The sequence below is a fragment of the Equus asinus genome, chromosome 6 (assembly GCF_041296235.1).
Source record: "Equus asinus isolate D_3611 breed Donkey chromosome 6, EquAss-T2T_v2, whole genome shotgun sequence".
Lineage (NCBI taxonomy): Eukaryota > Metazoa > Chordata > Mammalia > Perissodactyla > Equidae > Equus > Equus asinus.
The window spans coordinates 6,447,355-6,466,133 of record NC_091795.1 but is presented as its reverse complement, the minus strand read 5'-3'; the positions used below and the strand labels follow the sequence as shown (position 1 = coordinate 6,466,133).

Below are 18,779 nucleotides of genomic sequence, written 5' to 3'. Positions count from 1 at the left end.
ACTTCAACATAAGAGAAAATGAACAAGAGAAGCAAAGAGGATGAGAAGTGAACACTAAAGAGAATGTGAAAGGGGAACCAGTTTTTATCCTTAACCGTCAAGAATGAGAGACAGAAGATGGCGCAACTCTTAGCAATATTAGGTTATGAGGTGCAGAGGTTGAAATGAAGAAAGGAAGCCAGTGAGCTGAGCCTGACTCAAGTGGTCTCAAGCTGGAGATGGTCTGAAGACCAAAGAGAAAGGCCAAAGTTGGGCAACAAGCGATGAGGAGCATATGATAAACAGCTCAGGAAATCTGTGGAATCCCGTTTGGGGTTGATTCCCAGAAGCAGAGCCTGAGATGAGAATTCCTGTGCAAGTGACTTATTTAAAAAGTGCTCCCAGGTGTCGGCCGGGTGGCGCAGTGGTTAAGTGCTTGTGCTCCGCTTCTCGCTGGCCCGGGGTTCACTGGTTTGGATCCTGGGTGGGGACATGGCGCTCTTTGGCAAGTCATGCTGTGGTAGGCATCCCGTGTACAAAGTAGAGGAAGATGGGCATGGAGGTTAGCTCAGGGCCAGTCTTCCTCAGCAAAAAGAGGAGGATTGGCAGTAGTTAGCTCAGGGCTAATCTTCCTGAAAAAATAAATAAATAAATAAAAAGTGCTCCCAGGAGGGAATCATCATTGAGCAGAGAAGCAAGATGGGGAAGGCAAAAGCCAAGGAGGGTGTGGATTTAGCACAGTCTTGGCCTCCACCTGATTCTCAGGGGTGCTTCAGGGAGTATTACTCCTCAAGTCAGAGAGCCAGGCTTCCCTATTCCTGCCATCAGCCCGTCTCTGTGGGCTGTCCCAAGGAACTGTCAGCTCCCAGACTCTTGTGCTCTTAGATCTTCTGGGCAAAGCTGCTCCAGTACCCAAGGGTATACATACTTCCTTCTCTGAAGGAAGCAGGCCTAGGCCTGTAGGAGGGAAGCACACAGCTGGGGGATGAGGCAAAGGCCTGGTGGCGTAGATCCAAGGGAATCTGGGCAGAGCACCAGCAGCACTGCTCCATTTCCAGAAAGCTTTAATGAGGAAGAACTGCTTCTGAGTCCCACATGAAAAGCTGGCCACTGTGGAGTGCCACTAAGAACCTGAGCTCTGTATGATTGGAAAGCTTCATTGTGAAACTGAAAGCTGGGTGGTTGGATGAATACAGGGTGGGGATGGGGGCTGGTAAGGGTGAGGAACAGCAGTGGTAGCTCATGCAGGATCCATTTGCCAGCTCAGCATTATGAGCTCTGCCCTGTCCTTGCCACCCAAGCTGAGTGGACTTCAGCTGCAGGTGGAAGTCCCCTTCTTATTTCACCATACCCTGCTCCCTGACACACGACGTGTGCCCACTCAGGTTGGAACTACCTAGAACCTGAGACACAACATCTTAGTCTGCTTCCATGGGGCAGAGCGTGGGGGTGCCAGCCAGTGGAGGCCTCAGGGCACAAGTCTTACTGTAATCAGGAGAGCAAAGAGTCATGAGTTAATTCTGAAATGGGGACTGAACCACGGCAGCCAGAGAAGACGGCCTGGGGAGGACCCCAGGTGTGTATCAGCTAAAACATGAAGCTGAAGAAGCACAGGGACAGGGAGGGGCCAGGAGGAATGGGGAGAGCAAGAAAGCAGAAAGAATTGGGGGGTATAATGAGGGCAAAATTCCTAAACAGACAAGCTTCACTTAAACTAAAGAGACAAATTATTGCTTTACTTTCTGGATATATGAAACAGATCTTTACCTATTTCTGAGAGAAAGCTGAAAGTATGAAAATGTTTATACTTTTCTACTTGACATTAAATTTTACAATGAAACCTCTCATTGCGATAGAAAGATACATGATAGATAGATAGATAGATAGATAGATAGATAGATAGATAGATAGACAGATAGATAGATAGATAGAGATAGAAAAAATTTTTCAACTGTTTTTAAGTGTATTTGACTATGTGGGTATATCTGAGGCCTGTACACCAAGCAATTTCACAATGCTGTTTGCCTGGCCCGTCGGTCCCCAGCAGGATCTTCCTGTCTTCCACAGATTTGCCTTTACAAACAGTCTCTGAGCATTCAGGCTGGTGTGCAGTTATGTCAAAGTAGATCTAAAGCTGAAAAAGAAAATAATACTTTGAAATCATAAAACAATCTAAATACAAAGCTTCGTACAGCAAGCCTCTCAAAGTTTGTGATAAGAGACTGTGGATTTCAGCTTTGTTTCTGGAATGTTGTCCTAAACCTGTGGCAGTAATCAATAGAACTGGAAGCGTTCTATTTCTCAGGAATCTGATTCATGCTTCTCCTGCAAACTTATGAGAGCATGCTTACACCTCTGTCCGCTAATCCAGGGCATTTCACTTAAATATACTTATTATTAAGAGACTGGGGGTTCATTGTAAGAAAGAGATTGAAGACTACAGGCTTCCAACTGGGTAGGAGATGGAAATAAGAGAACAGTCTAAGACTCCTTCCAAGCTAGAGTCTATGAATTTGAAATTCAGATATGAATATATACTCTTCTCACTTTGAAAACCCAAAATGGTACCTCTATGTGATTTATTCCCATGTCTAAATCTCCAGTCCCAAACCTTCTTTAAGATTGTTATATTTTTAACTGCTGGGTAGATATTCCCACCGGTGGTTCCTATGGCACCTCAGTCCAAGAAATGTTTAAAACCTAACTCATTCCCCTCCTATTCTCTGCTACTCCCTCCTCATAAACTATTTACTGCATCTGACTTCCAGTTGCTGTTCTAGAGAGCACTATTTTCTTGGGCATTTTTCTCCTTGATATTCCATAACTTAAATACTATGATGTTATGATGTAAAGTTAACACTTAAGTAATATGAAGTAAAGTCAATACATCTTATGTTACATCAAGGGGATACTAAAGGGAAGAAAATAAAGATATCATATATGTATGTAAACACAAATGTATTCACAACAAAATAAGGAGGAAATTCTCATGACAGTTACAGTCCTCATTTCTATTACTGGTCATGCAGGCATAGCTGGTATTCATAACCACCTTTTTATTCTTCTTTTTTCTTTTTTTCTTCTTCTTCTCCTCAAAGCCCCCCAGTGTATAGTTGTATATTCCAGTTGTAGATCCTTCTGGTTGTGTTGTGTGGGATGCCACCTCGGCATGGCCTGATGAGCGGTGCCAGGTCTGTGCCCAGGATCCAAACCAGTAAAACCTTGGGCCACCGAAGTGGAGCACCTGATCTTAACCACTCGGCTACAGGGCCGGCCCCCATAACCACCTTCTTCCACTACCCATTTTATATTCCCTTTGCCTTCAGCAAGCACTCAGCTGGTCTTGGTTCTTTACCTGGGGATAGGGAAGGGGTGGTGACTCAAACCTTCATTCCTGAAGAGTCTGGGGCATTAGCAGTCCTGCCTGAATTGGGTTGTTGTAGTTTCCATTGACTTTAATCACAGGGCATAGTAACACTAAGAGATGCCCTAAGCGATGTCCTGTATCCCAGACATCCTCTTCCTTACCTCCATTGAGGAGCAGCAGTCCAATTTCCCCTTGGTAGTCAGGATCAATCACCTCACCCAGGATAGTAACTCCCAGTGATTCAGAGACACAAGGAATTCAAAGTGGCCAGGGAGCAGTCTTAACTTCCAGTTCAGTGGAATCATTTTTTAATCTCCCGGCGGAATCATTCCTTCCTTTGGAACTAAGGCCTCTAGACCAGAAGAGCATAAGTCTACAGGAACAGAAAGAAAAAATTTTGCTAGTGGGTCATTGGGAGTAACAGTGAGTGGTGCCACTCCCATTTGCACCCCTTGATTCCTGGACCTATGATTCCTATCTATGGGAGAAACAGACCATGTAGTGGATGCTGCTTCAGAGCAAATACAAACTCCTGAGGAATTTTGCCCAGCCCTGCAAAGCATCACTACCCAGATGTCAAAAGGCCATTCCACGGTTCTATCAAGCCAGCTGCTTCATGATGGTGGGAATGGTGAGATCAATAAACTGATTCCATAAGCATGGGCACACCACTTCATTTAATTTGCTGCAAAGTGAGTTCCTTGATCAGAAGCAATCCTGTGTGGAATACCATGATGGTGGATAAGACATTCTATAAGTCCATGGATGGTAGTTTTTGCAGAAGCATTGTTACCTGCTCTTGGTTAATATTAGTCCTGATATTGGTTCCCCTAAGGTGAACCCAGCATACATGGGTTGAAAACTAAAAGCACACGTTCCCAGTTCCCTGCTTCTTTAGTTGCACTCATAGGTAAATATTTGTTTCTTCAACCTCTGACTCACTGAGCTTTACAACCAAATAGAACTTGCAAATTATTAAAGTCCAGGTACCCTGGTGCTGGGATCACACTAAAGTTTTAGCTAATCATGCATCCTTGAAATTCTTTTACAGAGAAACTAATGTTCAGAGAATATCAAGAAACTGAAGCTTCCCAGAGGAATGCACTGTCTGCCACAGAGGCAGACAGCCAAGGCCGCCCATCTATGAATTCTTTATCTTGCCCTGCAAATAGCCTCAAGGCCAAATGTAACTTTAGGTTACAGCATTGCATGCAGGAGAGGCAAATCTTATGCAGAGTAAGTGTCTATTCCAGTGGGAACAAAACTCTGCCCCTTCCATTGTGGAAGCAGTCCAATGTAATCAACCTGGAACTGGCTCATCACCCTGGGGAATGGTGCCATATCTGGGACTCAGTGTTGGTCTCTGCTGCTGGTAGACTGGGCACTCAGCAGTGGCCATAGCCAGGTTGGACTTGGTGAGTGGAAGTCCAAGTTGCTGAGCTCATGCATAACCTCCATGTCTGCCACACTGGCCACTTTGTTCTTGAGCCCATTGGGCAATGACAAGGGTGGCTGGGGAAAGAGGCTGAATGGTATCCACAGAACAGACCAACTTGTCCATTTGATTATTAAAATCCTCCTCTGCTGAGGTCACCTTTTGGTGAACATTCTCACGGAATACAAATATCTTCACATTTTTTGCCAATTGAAAAAGGTCTATCCACATATCTCTTCCCTAAATTTCCTTGTCACAAATTTTCCAACATGTTCCTTCCAAGTCACTGACCATCCAGCCAAACCATTGGCCACAGCCCATGAATCAGTATATAATCACACATCTGGCATCTCTCCATCAAGGCAAAGTGAACAATCAAGTGCACTGCTTGAAGTTCTTCTACCCACCGGGAGGATTTCCCTTCACCACTGTTCTTCAGGGATGTCCTAGAAAGGCTATAGTGTTGCAGCTGTCCATTTGGGGCGGTGCCTGCATATCATGCAGAACCATCTGTAAACCAGGCCCACGTCTTTTCTTCCTCTGTTAATTAATCATAGGGAACTCTCCATGAAGCTATGGGTACAGGCTAGGAGAGAGAAGACGGTGTAGCAGGGTGGAGACCATGGGCATTTGGGTCACTTCTTCATGTAACTTCCTTGTGCCTTCAGAGCCTGCTCGGGCCTCATCACTTCCATTTGGTAAGAGTGCTGCTGTACATGTCCAACTTTATGGCTTGGTGGGTCAGATAATGCCCAGTTCATTATGGGCAGCTCAAATCACAAGGTAACTCGGCGGCCCATGGTTAAGCACTTAGTCTCTACTAAGGCCTGGCAACAAGCAAAAAGCTATTTCTCAAAAGGAGAGTAGTTCCTTGAGAGGTTGGCAGGGCTTTGCTCTAAAATCCTAAGGGCCTGCACTGCAATTCACCTACAGAGGCCTGCCAAAGACTCCAAACAGCATCCCTATCTGCCAGTGACACTTCAAGCACCACTGGGTCTGCTGGATCAGATGGTCCAAGTGGCAGAGCATCTTTCACAGCACCTGGATCTGTTGCAGAGCATTCTCATGTTCTGGGCCCCACTCAAAAATGGTAGCTTTTTGAGATCACTAAGTAAATGGGCTAAATTAACACACCCAAATGAGGAATATGTCACCTCCAGAATCCAAAGAAGCCCACTAGGCATTGTCTCTTTCTTGGTTGTGGGAGGGCCGGATGCAACAACTTATCCTTCACCTTAGAAGGGATATCTTGACATGCCTCACACCACTGGACCCTAGAAACTTCACTGAGTGGGAAGCCCCCGAATTTTTGGTGGATTTATTTCCCACCTTCTGAATGCAAATGTCTTACCAATAAGTCTAGAGTAGTTGAAACTTCTTGCTCAGTAGATCCAATCAGCATAATGTCATCAATGTAATTAATCAGTGTGATAACTTTTGGAAAGGAAGAGTGATCAAGATCCCTGTAAACTAAATTAATACATGATGCTGGAGGGGTGATATACCCCAGCAGGACAGTGAAGTTGTGTTGAAAGCAAGCTGCTTCTGGTGGGTCTTATTAACAGGTATGGAGAAAAAAGGATTTTCTACTTCAATAGCTGCATACCAGGCACCAGGGATGTGCTAATTTGCTCAAGGAATGAAACCACACCCAGTACATCAGCTGCAGTTGGAGTCACCACCTGGTTAAGTTTATGACAAACCACTGTCATTCTCCAAGATCCATCTGTCTTCTGCACAGGCCACATAGGGGAGTTGAATGGGGATGTGGTGGGAATCACCACCCTTGCATCTTTCAAGTCCTTCATGGTGGCATAAATCTCTGCAGTCCCTCCAGGAACGCATCTCTGCTTCTGGTTTACTTTCCTAGGTAAAGGCAGTTCTAGTGGCTTCCATTTGGTCTTTCCCACCATAACAGACCTCACTCTGTGAGTCAGGGAGCCAGCGTAGGGCTGGCTTCTGCTGCTAAGTATGTCTATTCCTAGTATGCATTCAGAACTAGGGAAATAACCACAAGATGGTTTTGAGGACGCATTGGACCCACTATGAAACAGACTTGAGTTAAAACTCCATTGATCACCTAACTTCCATAAACCCCTACTCTGACTGGTGGATCACAGTGATATTCTGGGTCTCCTGGATTTAGTGTCAATTCAGAGCCAGTATCCAGAAGTCCTCAAAAGATCTGATTCTTTCCTTTTCCCCAGTGCACAGTTACCTGGATAAATGGCTGCAGGTCCCTTTGGAGAAGGCTGGGAGAAAGATTAACAGCATAAATTTTTAATCGTGTACCAAGGTCTTTCCTCAAGGGGGCCTGGCCTCCCCTTCATCCAGGAGGCTCTCGGTCTGTGAACTAGCTCAAGTCTCAGACTTGATTGAGGAGCCGTAACTCTGTTTTTATGAGTGAGGTTAGACTTTTCTTCACTTGACCTAGTACCTTTATGCTTATAGAGATCAAATAAGAATTTAGTAGGCCTCCTATCTATTTCACTTTTAGGAACACCATCATCAACCAGCCAACACCATAGGTATTTACAAGTCAGACAACTCTGAGTTCTACTTTGACTCTACTGTCCATTATAGTAACCACACTCACCTTGTCTTAGGTGATTGAGTGTCCACTTGGCCTCTGCCACTTCATAATCCAATTATTCCCATTACATTAGGTTTCCAAATTTGGTGACTACAGTTCCCACTGTGAGGTCTGGCCTACAGAGAAGAGTGATCGCAGAGCTCTTCAATGATGCCATGGCTTCCCTCACAAATTTATTCCTCAGTTATAGTGAAAAGTGTCCCTTCTGGATCTACCAGTGTAGATGAGTAGAATTTAAATGACAACTCCACTCTAATATTCCAATTTCCCTAAGCTTTTGAATTCCTTCCTTTACATTAAACCAATGCATGTCCAGTATTTCCAGTTTACTCACAGTAGGCCACTTTTTGGTCTGTGTTTCAGGCAACCAACCAACCAAACTGTTACAGCCCTTTCTAACTCCCAAAGTTGCAACATTAAATACAGAATCTCTCCTTAGTGGGCCCTTATGAATTAATTTGGCTTAATCAAACTTTATGTTCCTTCCACCATGATCTCACACCCTTATATCCATTCCCACACATATATCCCAGTTTTATGTTTTCATAAATTAGAAAATTCAAGTAGTTCTTTTGAAGTGTAGTGCACCTTCTCATAGGTCACACTTTGTACCTCACATTTAAGGGTCTGCTGGGTCTTGACTCTAGTATAGTTCTAAAAGCAAAGAGGGGTTGTGGGGGGCGGATCCTGAGGAGAATCAGCATTGTCTAGTAAGGCAACTGCTTCATGGGAGGCCATTACAGTCTCCTTAGGAAATACAGGGTTAATCCCTTCAAATAGAGGTGGAGAGGTCACTTCTGCTAAGAAGAGTGGAGTGGGGAAGGCATTTCTACAGAGGTGGAGAACCTGATTCTACTGGCAAAGAAGATTCATCAGAATTTAGGGGCTCAATGTCCCCAGCTCAGGATAGTCCCACACACCTCCATTCCAACTTTCAGAATCCCATTTCTTCCCCATAAATACCCTCACTTTAACAGTAAGGCCAGGAATTCAATTTGCATTGTAACTCAGCCACTTGCAAGATGGGATTCTTGTTGGGTTTTCAGCATCTCAGCCCTGTAGCTATAGGAAATAGAGTTTCTTTCAGGGCAGACACAGAAGCTTTAAGATCACTTATGTAGCACTTGAGCTGAGAATTTGCGCCCCTAAGCTTACCCTTTTCATTCCCCACTTTGTCCAGTGACATCTTTGTCCAGTGGCATTAGAAGCATTAGCCAATCTCACATTCTCATCAGTTTGACAAAAATGTTTGAATGTATCATAGACATGGTCACTCAGATCTTTGCTTCTTATAGATGTTTGATTAGAAGTATCTAATGTTGATATTTTGTGTATCTCTACTGCCAAATTATGCCATGGACTATCAATGCTCTCTTTCCTACTGGAAATAAAATCATTAGTGTCTTTAAATCTAATCAGATTAGAGACCCAATTCCAGACATCTCCAGAACCAATTCAGAAAATTTATCCTTAAGATTCTATTCCTCTAGATCCACTCTTGGTACCAAGATTTGCATTTGCCAGGGTTCACCAGAGAAATAGGACCAATAGGTTCTATTTATATATTAAAGAATTGGCTCATGCAATTATGGAGGCTTGCAAGACCAAAATCTGCAGAGCCAATGTCTCAGTTCAAAGCCCCTTAGGCAGGAGAATATTTGCTTACTTGGAGGAAGTCAGTCTTTTGTTCTATTCAGGCCTTCAAATGATTGGATGAGGCCCACTCATATGATGGAGGGTACTCAGTTTACCAATTTAATTGTTAATCTCACCAAAAACACCCTCACAGAGACACTCAGAATAATATTTAACCAAATATCGGGGCCCCATGGCCCAGTCAAGTTAGCACATAAAATTAATCATCACTAGCATCTAGGCTTAAACATTGAAGTCACGTATTTTTTATATGTCATTCTCTCACATGCTGGGTCCAGTAACGTCTACCTCTGCCACTCTCCTCTTTCCTCTTCTCATTCCTGCTTCAATAGCACATACCCCTTGCCTAGGCTCTTATAGGAGCCTTGTCATTCTCCTCCCAGCCTCTACTCTGGTTTCTCCAACCCATTTTATAGTTTACTTCATATTATTCTTAAAAGGTAGTTCCAAGTATATCATTCTCCTGCTCAAAACCCTTTGACAGTTACTTACTGACTATCAAACTAATCACACACTCTTTGGCATGAAACTCAAAGAGCCTCCCTACTGTACCTCCATTTCTCTACCCCATATGATCTATACTAGTGTTTCTGACACTTTTTGGTTTCAGGATCCCCACACACTCTTAAAAATTATTAAGGACCCCAAATATATTTTGCTTATATGGGTTATATCTATCAATAGTTTCAATATTAGAAATTAAAACTGAGAAATTTTTAAAACACAGAAATACACAATACTCCTTCCATCATCCCACTTGTCATCAAAATAATGGCATCATCACACATAATGTATAGTTCTGGAAATCCCCACTGCATACTCCTGAAAGAATGATCCTGAAAAAGGCAGACATCATCTTATTGTTATGACAATAGTTTTGACCTTGCAGACTCCCTGAAAGAGTCTCAGGGATCGCTAGGGATCCCCAGAGCATACTTTGGGGAACTGCTCCTCAATATCAAAGTAAGCAGGACTAGTCTCCATTCCCCTGATTGATCTCACCCATTCCAATCTCCTTGTCTTTACTGAAGCTGCGTCCTCAATCTGAGTTCTGCCTGCCCCACTACCTCTATTCCACGTCAAAAGACTTCTTTCTTCTCCTGTGAAAGAGGAACTTAAATGCCTTCACCCTTGTGCAGTTTTCCATGATGGGCCACCACCATTCGCGTGTGTGTGTGTGTGTCCTTCTTTAGAATCTTCAAAGTATTTTGCTTATATCTCTTTTATGGTACTTATAACATTTCTCCATCCATTATTGCTGTTTATGTATTCGTCTTATTCCTTTCTTGTACATACCTATTGTTTTTGCCTTTCCAACACTAATTCCTCGTTCTGACTTCATCATCCTGATTTTACTTTGGGGAACTGCCACTCCCCAAATGTATACAATTTCATGGGATTATCAGTCAAAGAACCCCACTCTTCTCTGGCCAAAGGGTAAACACACCATCCAAACTACACCAGTCAGATATTCAGCCCTGGAATTGTAATTGTGAGCAGTTACTAAATTTAGCTGGTGCCCACTCAACTTGAGAGAAGTGCCTTGAAGAAAGATTGTCCTTTAGGTCCTGCTTCCTGGATTCCCAAAGCTACTTTGCTTCCTGTCCTAGTTGTTCCTGTCTTCTTTCAGTTTTGCAAGCTATCCTGTATCCTTTAAATAAAATATTTTTGTGTCTAACTTAACTATGGTCAGTTTCTGTTGCTTAAAACCAAGTAACTCCAATAAGATAACCCCCTGCCTCAATACACACATATATAAATCCACACACGAGAAAAGGGCAAGTGCAATCTTGCTCCCTAACATCACACAAACACACACACTACACAAAATAACCACACAAATAATAAGTCACATCAACTTCTATTCCAAAAGAAAAATTCCTTTAAAATGATTTCTTTTCATCCCAGTCTTAATTTAATGTCATCCCTCTCTCTGTGTGGGATGACAATTGAAGATTACTTGGAAGCCAAAACAGGAGGAAAGGGCAGAATTTGGTGCCTCTAATCATGGGTATAGGTATAGGTAGTGAGGACCCAGAACTGCCCTCAGGCAGTCCACTGTCTTGGGGAAGAGATACTTACAATGTGATGTGGTCAGTGATTTACATGCTGGGAAAGTTAAGAGGAAAGTCAGAAAACCCTCACAAAGCAGAAATATGAAGGCTGCAGAGGAGTTTATTAAGCAGAAAAGGAGAGGCTAGACCTTGAAGACCAGGACCATCAAGAACAAAGGCAAAAGCACAAACAAGAAAACAAAACTGAACATCAAAATTTAAAACTTTTGTGCTTCAAAGGACCCTATCAAGAAAGCGAAACAGCAGAAAAGGAGAAAATATTTGCAAATCAAATATCTGACAAGAGACTTATATCTAAAATATTTAGAGGGCCGGCCCAGTGGCGCAGTGCTTAAGTGTTCATGTTCCACTTCGGCGGCCCGGGGTTCGCCAGTTCAAATCCTGGGTACAGACATGGCATCGCTTGGCAAGCCATGCTGTGGTAGGCGTCCCACATATTAAAAAGACATGGGCATGGATGTTAGCTCAGGGCCAGTCTTCCTCAGCAAAAAGAGGAGGATTGGCAGATGTTAGCTCTGGGCTAGTCTTCCTCAAAAAAAAAACACAAATATATATATATATATATATATATATAAAGAAATCTTACAACTCAATAATAAAAGACAAATAACCCAATTTAAAATGGGCAAACATATGCCAATCCTTCATATTTCTTTGATCTATGAAAAGAAGAAAATGTTGTTAGATACAGAAGATAAGAGGAAGGAAAGGAAGAAGCCAACACAAAACAATCTTGATCTTCATAAGTAAGAAAAAGGCCAAGGGTACCTCACAGCAGGCAGAGGGAATGGCAGAAGCTGACCCAAGATACAGAGCTGGCTGAAGACAGTGCTGATCTCTTACAGAAGCATATTCAAGTTGCTAATGGCCCAGCCTCCCCATATGTGATCATGTGGATGGATTTTATTTTCTTTCTGCCTTGACATTTAGTCAGATGAGTGAACTACAGCTGAGGAAAAAGTCTTACCCAGACCACAAGAGTCATCTCCGCTTCCACCAATGCATGGAACAGAAGCCGTGAAACCTATACCTACTTGTATCAGTTCTGCTACAGGTTTGATAGAAATTTGCCCTCAGTCACCAACCACGGTCATGTGAGTTTGTGAGTCCCACTCCCCACACACTTCGTCCACCACTTCTTCCATCTCCCTTGTCAACTTCTTCATTAAACGCTTCAATGACTTCAACTCCTCGCCCACCAGTACTTCCCCCACCTCCAGCTCCAACTGCTGTTTTGCAAGCTGCAACAGTACCACCACCTCCAGCTCCTCTTCAGATTGTCCCTGGAGTTCTCCATCCAACTCCTTCTCCAACTACACCTCCTCTAGTACAGCCTCTCTACCTGTTGCTAGACCTGTACTGGTATGTGAGACTGTACCAGTTCATCCACTCCCACAAGCTGAAGTCCAGGGGCTGCTTTCACCTCCACCACCTCCCCCTCTGCCTCCACCTGGCATTTGACCATCACCACCTGTCACAGTTACAGCTCTTTGTTCATCTTCCCTCTGGGCTATATCCAACAACACCTACTACTGCCCCAAGTGCCCATGTTCCATTAATGCCTCCATCTCCCCCATCACAAGTTATACCTGTTTCTGAGCCAAAGTGTCACCAATCAATTATACTTGTAATCAGTGATGCCGAGAACGTATTTCTGGAACCAAAACAAAAGGTATTCAGCTATGCAAAGTAGAAGAGCAGTGTGGACAGGGAGCTAAACATGAACACATTAAAAATGATGTTGCCATCATCCTGTCCCCCTGTATTGCTGTGGAACATAGTGATTCAGAAGATGATTCAGAATTTGATGAAGGAGATTAGTTGGAATAAGAAAAATGCATTGATAAATATCACAAAACTGAATGCAAGCATCCCTTGTGGTGCTTGTTCTTTGAAAATTTTTGGACATTCTAGTGCTTCCCTTTCTTTTCCTTGTGATAATCCCTTTCCTCCATAATGTTTTATTCTCAAGAAAATATTAAAATACATTCAAACTAAATGTCTTACAGTGGACTATCAGGTTTTTTCCTGAAGAGACCTAATTTGGTCAAATAAACCACTAAGTATTAAGCATAGAAATCTGTTGTTAGAGTAGCAGATTTAGTTTTTGATATACCTTAATCATCCAATTTGTGTGTTTTAATTTAAAGAAAACCACTGAGATTGAAATCTTGAGGGCAGCTGTACCTATTAATGAGCCTTAGTCTGTTTGCTGATGTTTTAAAAGGAGAAACACTGCCTTGATTATAAGAACAACTCAGAAAGAATATTTAGCTTGTAGTGTTAAATTCTCTTAAGGAAATATTTGAATTTTTAAAAATTATTGTTTTATAGGTTTTAAACACTTACCTTATTTGAATGTTTAGTAATATCCACTTTCCACTTATATACTGTGTGGAACTATTTTGCTTGCTTATAAAAGTTTAACATTTTTCTATGTGAGAAAGGCTGGCTTAAACGGACATGTAACTTACATAACTGTGAAGAATAACAGCTGACTGAATAAACAGTTTGCTTTTTAAAAATAGACAAAAGGCTTGAATACACATTTATCCAAAGAAGAAATACAAATGGTCAATAAGCCCTCGAAAAGATGCTCAATATCCTGAGTTATTAAAGAAATGCAAAGCAAAACCACAGTGAGATACCACTTCAAATCCACTACGATAACTATAGTAAAAAGGTGGATAACAGCCAATGCTGGGGAGGATGTGAAGATATGGGAACCCTCATATATTGCTGTTGGGAATGTAAAGTGGTGCATCCACTTGCGAAAATCATCTGGCAGTTCCTCAAAAAGTTAACCAGAGTAACAATTTGACTGATCAATTCCACTCCTAGGTATATACCCAAGAGAAATTAAAAAGATCTGTTCAAACAAAAATGTGTACACAAAGATTCATAGCAGCATTATTTATAACAGTCAAAAATTGGAAACAACCCAAATGTCCATCAACTGACGACTGGATAAAGAAAACATAGTATATACATAAAATGAAATATTGTTCAGCCATAAAAATGAATAAAGTTCTCATACATGCTACAACATGGATAAACCTTGAAAAGATTACGAAATTGAAATTATAAGATTGAGAATATTATGAACTCAAGAGAACTCAGTGACAAAAGGCCACATATTGCATGATTCCGTCTATATGACATACCCAGAATAGACAAATCTTCAGAGACATGACGTAGATTAGTAGTTGCCTGGGACCGGGGAGGGTGGGAGGACTGTGGAGTGGTATATAAAGAATAAGGGATTTCTTTTATGGGTGATGAAAATGTTCTAAAATTGATTATAGCACCATTCTGTGGATACTAAAACCACCGAACTGTATATTTTAAATATGTGAATTATATGGTATGCGAATTATATATAAATAAAGCTGTTACAAAAAGACAAAAAAGACATTGAGGCCTTCAAGATGATGGCTGGCTGACTGGGCAATGAGGAAGAACAGCAGCAAAGAACCTAGAGGTGTAGTTAGGAAGGAGTTTACTCAACTTGGCTTTTATTTCAAGATGAAGAGCTTCTTCTGTATTCTACACACCTGTGGGCAAACAATGGCTCTGTTTTTGAAAATATAGTTTGATTGGAACACAGCCAATGCCCGTTAGTTACGTATTGTCTATGACGGCTTCGTGCTAAAATGGAGAGTTGAGTAGTTGCAACTGACATTGTATGATTGGCAAATCCTAAAATATTCATTCATTCATCCTTTACAGGAAAAGTTTGCTAACCCTGCTGTGTGCAGGTTGAAGCCATCGATGGTTTACAGGAAGATGACTCTGGTTGCTGCTTGGAGAGCAGATTTGATGGAGGAGAAACAAGGAGAGATGCTTGCCCCTGGACCCTATGCTTTCTTCTCACAGGCCCTTGGAATTCTGTCTACTGCCTTCTCTTCCTCAGAGCTGTCACTCTTTACTTGAACCTTCTGCTCTTCTCTCTGCTCAGGGCTATAGAAAGAAAGGCACAGCCCAGCACTCTATTTCCAGCTGTCCTGAGACTAAGGACACAGGCCCTTTTGTTTTGTTGGTTGATTTTTGTTTGTTTGTGTTATTTTTATTTTTAATTGAGATATAACATTATCTTACTTTCAGGTGTACAACATAATGATTCAATATATGTATATATTGTGAAATAATCACCACAATAAGTTGAGTTAACATCCATCACCACACATAATTACAAATTTTTTTTCCTTATGATGAGAATTTTAAGATCTATTCTCTTAGCAACTTTCAAATATACAATACAGTATTATTAACAATAGTCACCATGTTGTACATGACATTCTCATGACATTTCTTTTATAATTGGAAATTTGTACTTTTTTACCTCCTTCACCCTTTTCACCCACCCACCATGCCCCACCTCTGGCAGCCTCAATTTCTGTATCTGTGAGTTCGTTTCGTTGTTGTTTAAATTCCACGTATAAGTGATATCATACAGTATTTCTCTTTCTCTGACTTATTTCACTCAGCTTAGTGTCCTCAAGGTCCATCCAAGTTGTTGCAAATGGCAGGATTTCCTTCTTTTCTTTTTTTTTTCAAAGATTGTCACCTGAGCTAACATCTGTTTCCAATCTTCTTTTTTTTTTCTTCTTCTTCTTCTCCCCAGAGCCCTCCAGTACATAGTTGTATATTGTTGTTGTAGGTCCTTCTGGCTCTGCTATGTGGGATGCCACCTCAGCATGGCTTGATGAGCAGTGCCATGTCCACACCCAGGATCTGAACCAGCAAAATACCAGGCTGCCAAAGTGGAGCACGTGAATGTAACCACTTGGCTATGGGGCCGGCCTCTGATTTCCTTCCTTTTTATGGCTGAATAATATTCCATTATTTGCATATGTGTGCCTGTGTATCACATCTTCTTTATCCATTCATCTATCAATGGACACATAGGTTGTTTCCATATTTTGACTATTGTGAATAATGCTATAGTGAACATGGGAGTGCAGATATCTTCTTGAGTTAATGTTTTCATTTCCTTTGGATAAATACCTAGAAGTAGAATTGCTGCATCCTATGGTAGTTCTGTTTTGAATTTTTTGAGGAACAGTGCACAAGGTTTTGCTTTTCTCCAATTCTTGCCAACACTTGTTATTTCTTGTCTTTTTGATAATAGCCATTCTGACAGGTGTGAGATGGTAGCTCATTGTGATTTTGACTAGGGTTTCCCTGATGGTTAGTGATGTTGAGCACTTAGTCATGTAGCCGTTGGCCCTCTGTATGTCTTCTTTGGAAAAATGTCTATTCAGATTCTCTTCCCATTTTTTAATTGGATTAATTTTTGCTGTTGATTCATATGAGGGCTCTTTTGTTTTAAGACTTTTATATATATTATATATAGGATATTATCACTATAAGAAAATAGAGGAGTACCAAAATTCACACATGCAAAGATTCCAGAAATCATGGAAAGCTCTTATTTCTTTGTTTTCTCAGTACCTAACACAGTGCCTGGTGATCAACAAATCTTGAATGAATGGATAAATGAGAGTAGCCACCAGTTTACTATGGAAGTCTCAGTATCTCTTTGTTCTCTTTTGTTTCTGAGGACAGAGTCCATTGGGTCCCTCTCCACCTTTGTACAGAATCTCCAGTTACCCCCTACGCCCTCTAGCACTTTCCAGCTTTCCAAACTGTGTCATGATGCCAGAAGCAAATATGTAAACTAGTAGGTATCCCCAACAGACTCCCTTAAATTTCATAGGAACTTGAGAGAGTGCCCTGTCCTCTCACTGTGGCCTGATTCTCATGGAAGGGTACTCATTCCATAATTTCCTCCCACACTTGGGATTGAATTCACCCTGTGTTCACTTGTCCCCAGAGGACAGAAACCCAACCCTGATTCTGTACCTAGGTGTGGTCAATGCTATCAAAAGTAAACTCTTTAGTCACAGCCCTGATAGGGTGCTACCAGAAAATGAGTTCTTGGATAAAAAAACTGTAGCAACATACAGGCTGCAGCTTTGCCAAGACTATGGCCACACACTCAGTGGTGGGGCCAATGCGACTGGACCTCCACGCTGCCGGTTTACCTGGGTCAGGGTGCTCAGACAGCCTGAATGTGAGCCCTGGGTAAAGTCTCTCTCAGCGAAACCAGGACCTGGTCCCCAACTTCCTTGCCTGGTGATACACCTCTTGCCTTTAAACGTCAACTGTAAGTAACCATAACAGAGAGAGAATGTATTTGTAGCTCTTCCTTTAGTTAGTCTTTTAAAGAAAATGGATTAAAACATTGAAAATAAACTATGTCATTAATTTTGAAAGGGAGTGGGATTGTTAGCCCCTTAAAAGACAAGAATAAATTTCAGGTCACTTTGACCAATTAGAAAAAATGTTTTTAACTTTTATTTTTTTAATTTTATTTATTTTTTCCTAGCTTAATTGACATGTTACATGGTGTATGTTCAAGGTGTGCAGAGTGTTAATTTGACACACTTATATAGTGCAAAGTGATTACCACCACAGCGTTACCTACCATCGCCATCATGCCACATAACGACCATTACTTTTTTGTGGTGAGAACATTTAAGATTTACTCTCTTAACAACTTTCAAGTATATAATACATTGTTGTTAACTATAATCACAATGCTGTGCATTAGATCCCAAGAACTTATTCATCCTGTAGCTGAAGATTTTTACCCTTTGACCAATATCTTCCCATTTCCACCACCCCCTAGCTTCTGGTAACTACCATTCTACTCTCTGTTTCTGTGAGTTCAGCTTTATTAGATTCCATATATAAGTGGGGTCATACAGTATTTGTCTTTCTCTATCTGACTTATCTCGCTTAATATAATGCCCTCAAGGTCCATCCATGTTGTCACAAATGGCAAAATTTCCTTCTTTCTCATGGTTGAGTAGTATTCCACCATATATATATAGACTATATATAATGTATATATGTGTGTGTATATATCACATCTCCTTTATCCATTCAACTGTTGATGGACACTTAGGTTGTTTCCATATCTTAGCTATTGTGAATAATGCTGCAATAAACATGGGAGTGCAGATATCTCTTCGATGTCCTTTTCTCATTTCCTTTGGATGTATACCCAAAAATGGAATTGCTGGATAATATGGTTGTTCTATTTTTAACTTTTTTTGAGGAAACTCCATACTGTTTTCCATAGTAATTTACATTCCCACCAACACTGCAGGTTCCCTTTTCTCCACATCCTTGCCAACAATTATCTCTTGTCTTTTTGATAATAGCCATTCTGACAGTTGCAAAGTGATATCTCATTATGGTTTTGATTTGTGTTTCCCTTATGATTCAAGATGCTGAGTATCTTTTCATGTGCCTATTGGCCATTTGTATGTCTTCTTTGGAAAAATGTCCATTCAGTTCTTCTGTGAGAGAAATGTTTTTAAAAAGTGATACTGCTCTGGAGCCGACCCAGTGGCCCAGCAGTTAAGTTCACATGTTCCGCTTCAGTAGCCCAGGGTTCACCCGTTCAGATCCCAGGTGCAGACATGGCACCACTTGTCAAGCCATGCTGTGGTAGGCATCCAACAAATAAAGTGGAGGAAGATGGGACGGATGTTAGATCAGGGCCAGTCTTCCTCAGCAAAAAGAGGAGGATTGGCAGCAGATGTTAGCTCAGGACTAATCTTCCTCAAAAAAAAGTTGATACTACACCATATTTGGAACTAT

The 18,779-nt window shown here is 41.5% G+C and overlaps 1 long non-coding RNA gene and 1 pseudogene across 1 annotated transcript; one reads left to right on the top strand and one right to left on the bottom strand.

Moving 5' to 3' along the window:
• Nucleotides 1–1,986: 1,986 nt before the first annotated feature.
• LOC123286755 (uncharacterized) lies at nucleotides 1,987–7,492 on the bottom strand. Its single transcript, XR_006529557.2, has 3 exons — nucleotides 7,378–7,492; nucleotides 3,508–3,719; nucleotides 1,987–2,113 (listed from the first exon to the last, which is right to left on the bottom strand). It is a non-coding gene; the product is annotated as an uncharacterized lncRNA (long non-coding RNA).
• Nucleotides 7,493–11,737: 4,245 nt separating this feature from the next.
• On the top strand, nucleotides 11,738–12,935 carry LOC106823937 (actin-binding protein WASF1 pseudogene; annotated as a pseudogene).
• The last annotated feature ends 5,844 nt before the right edge of the window (nucleotides 12,936–18,779 follow it).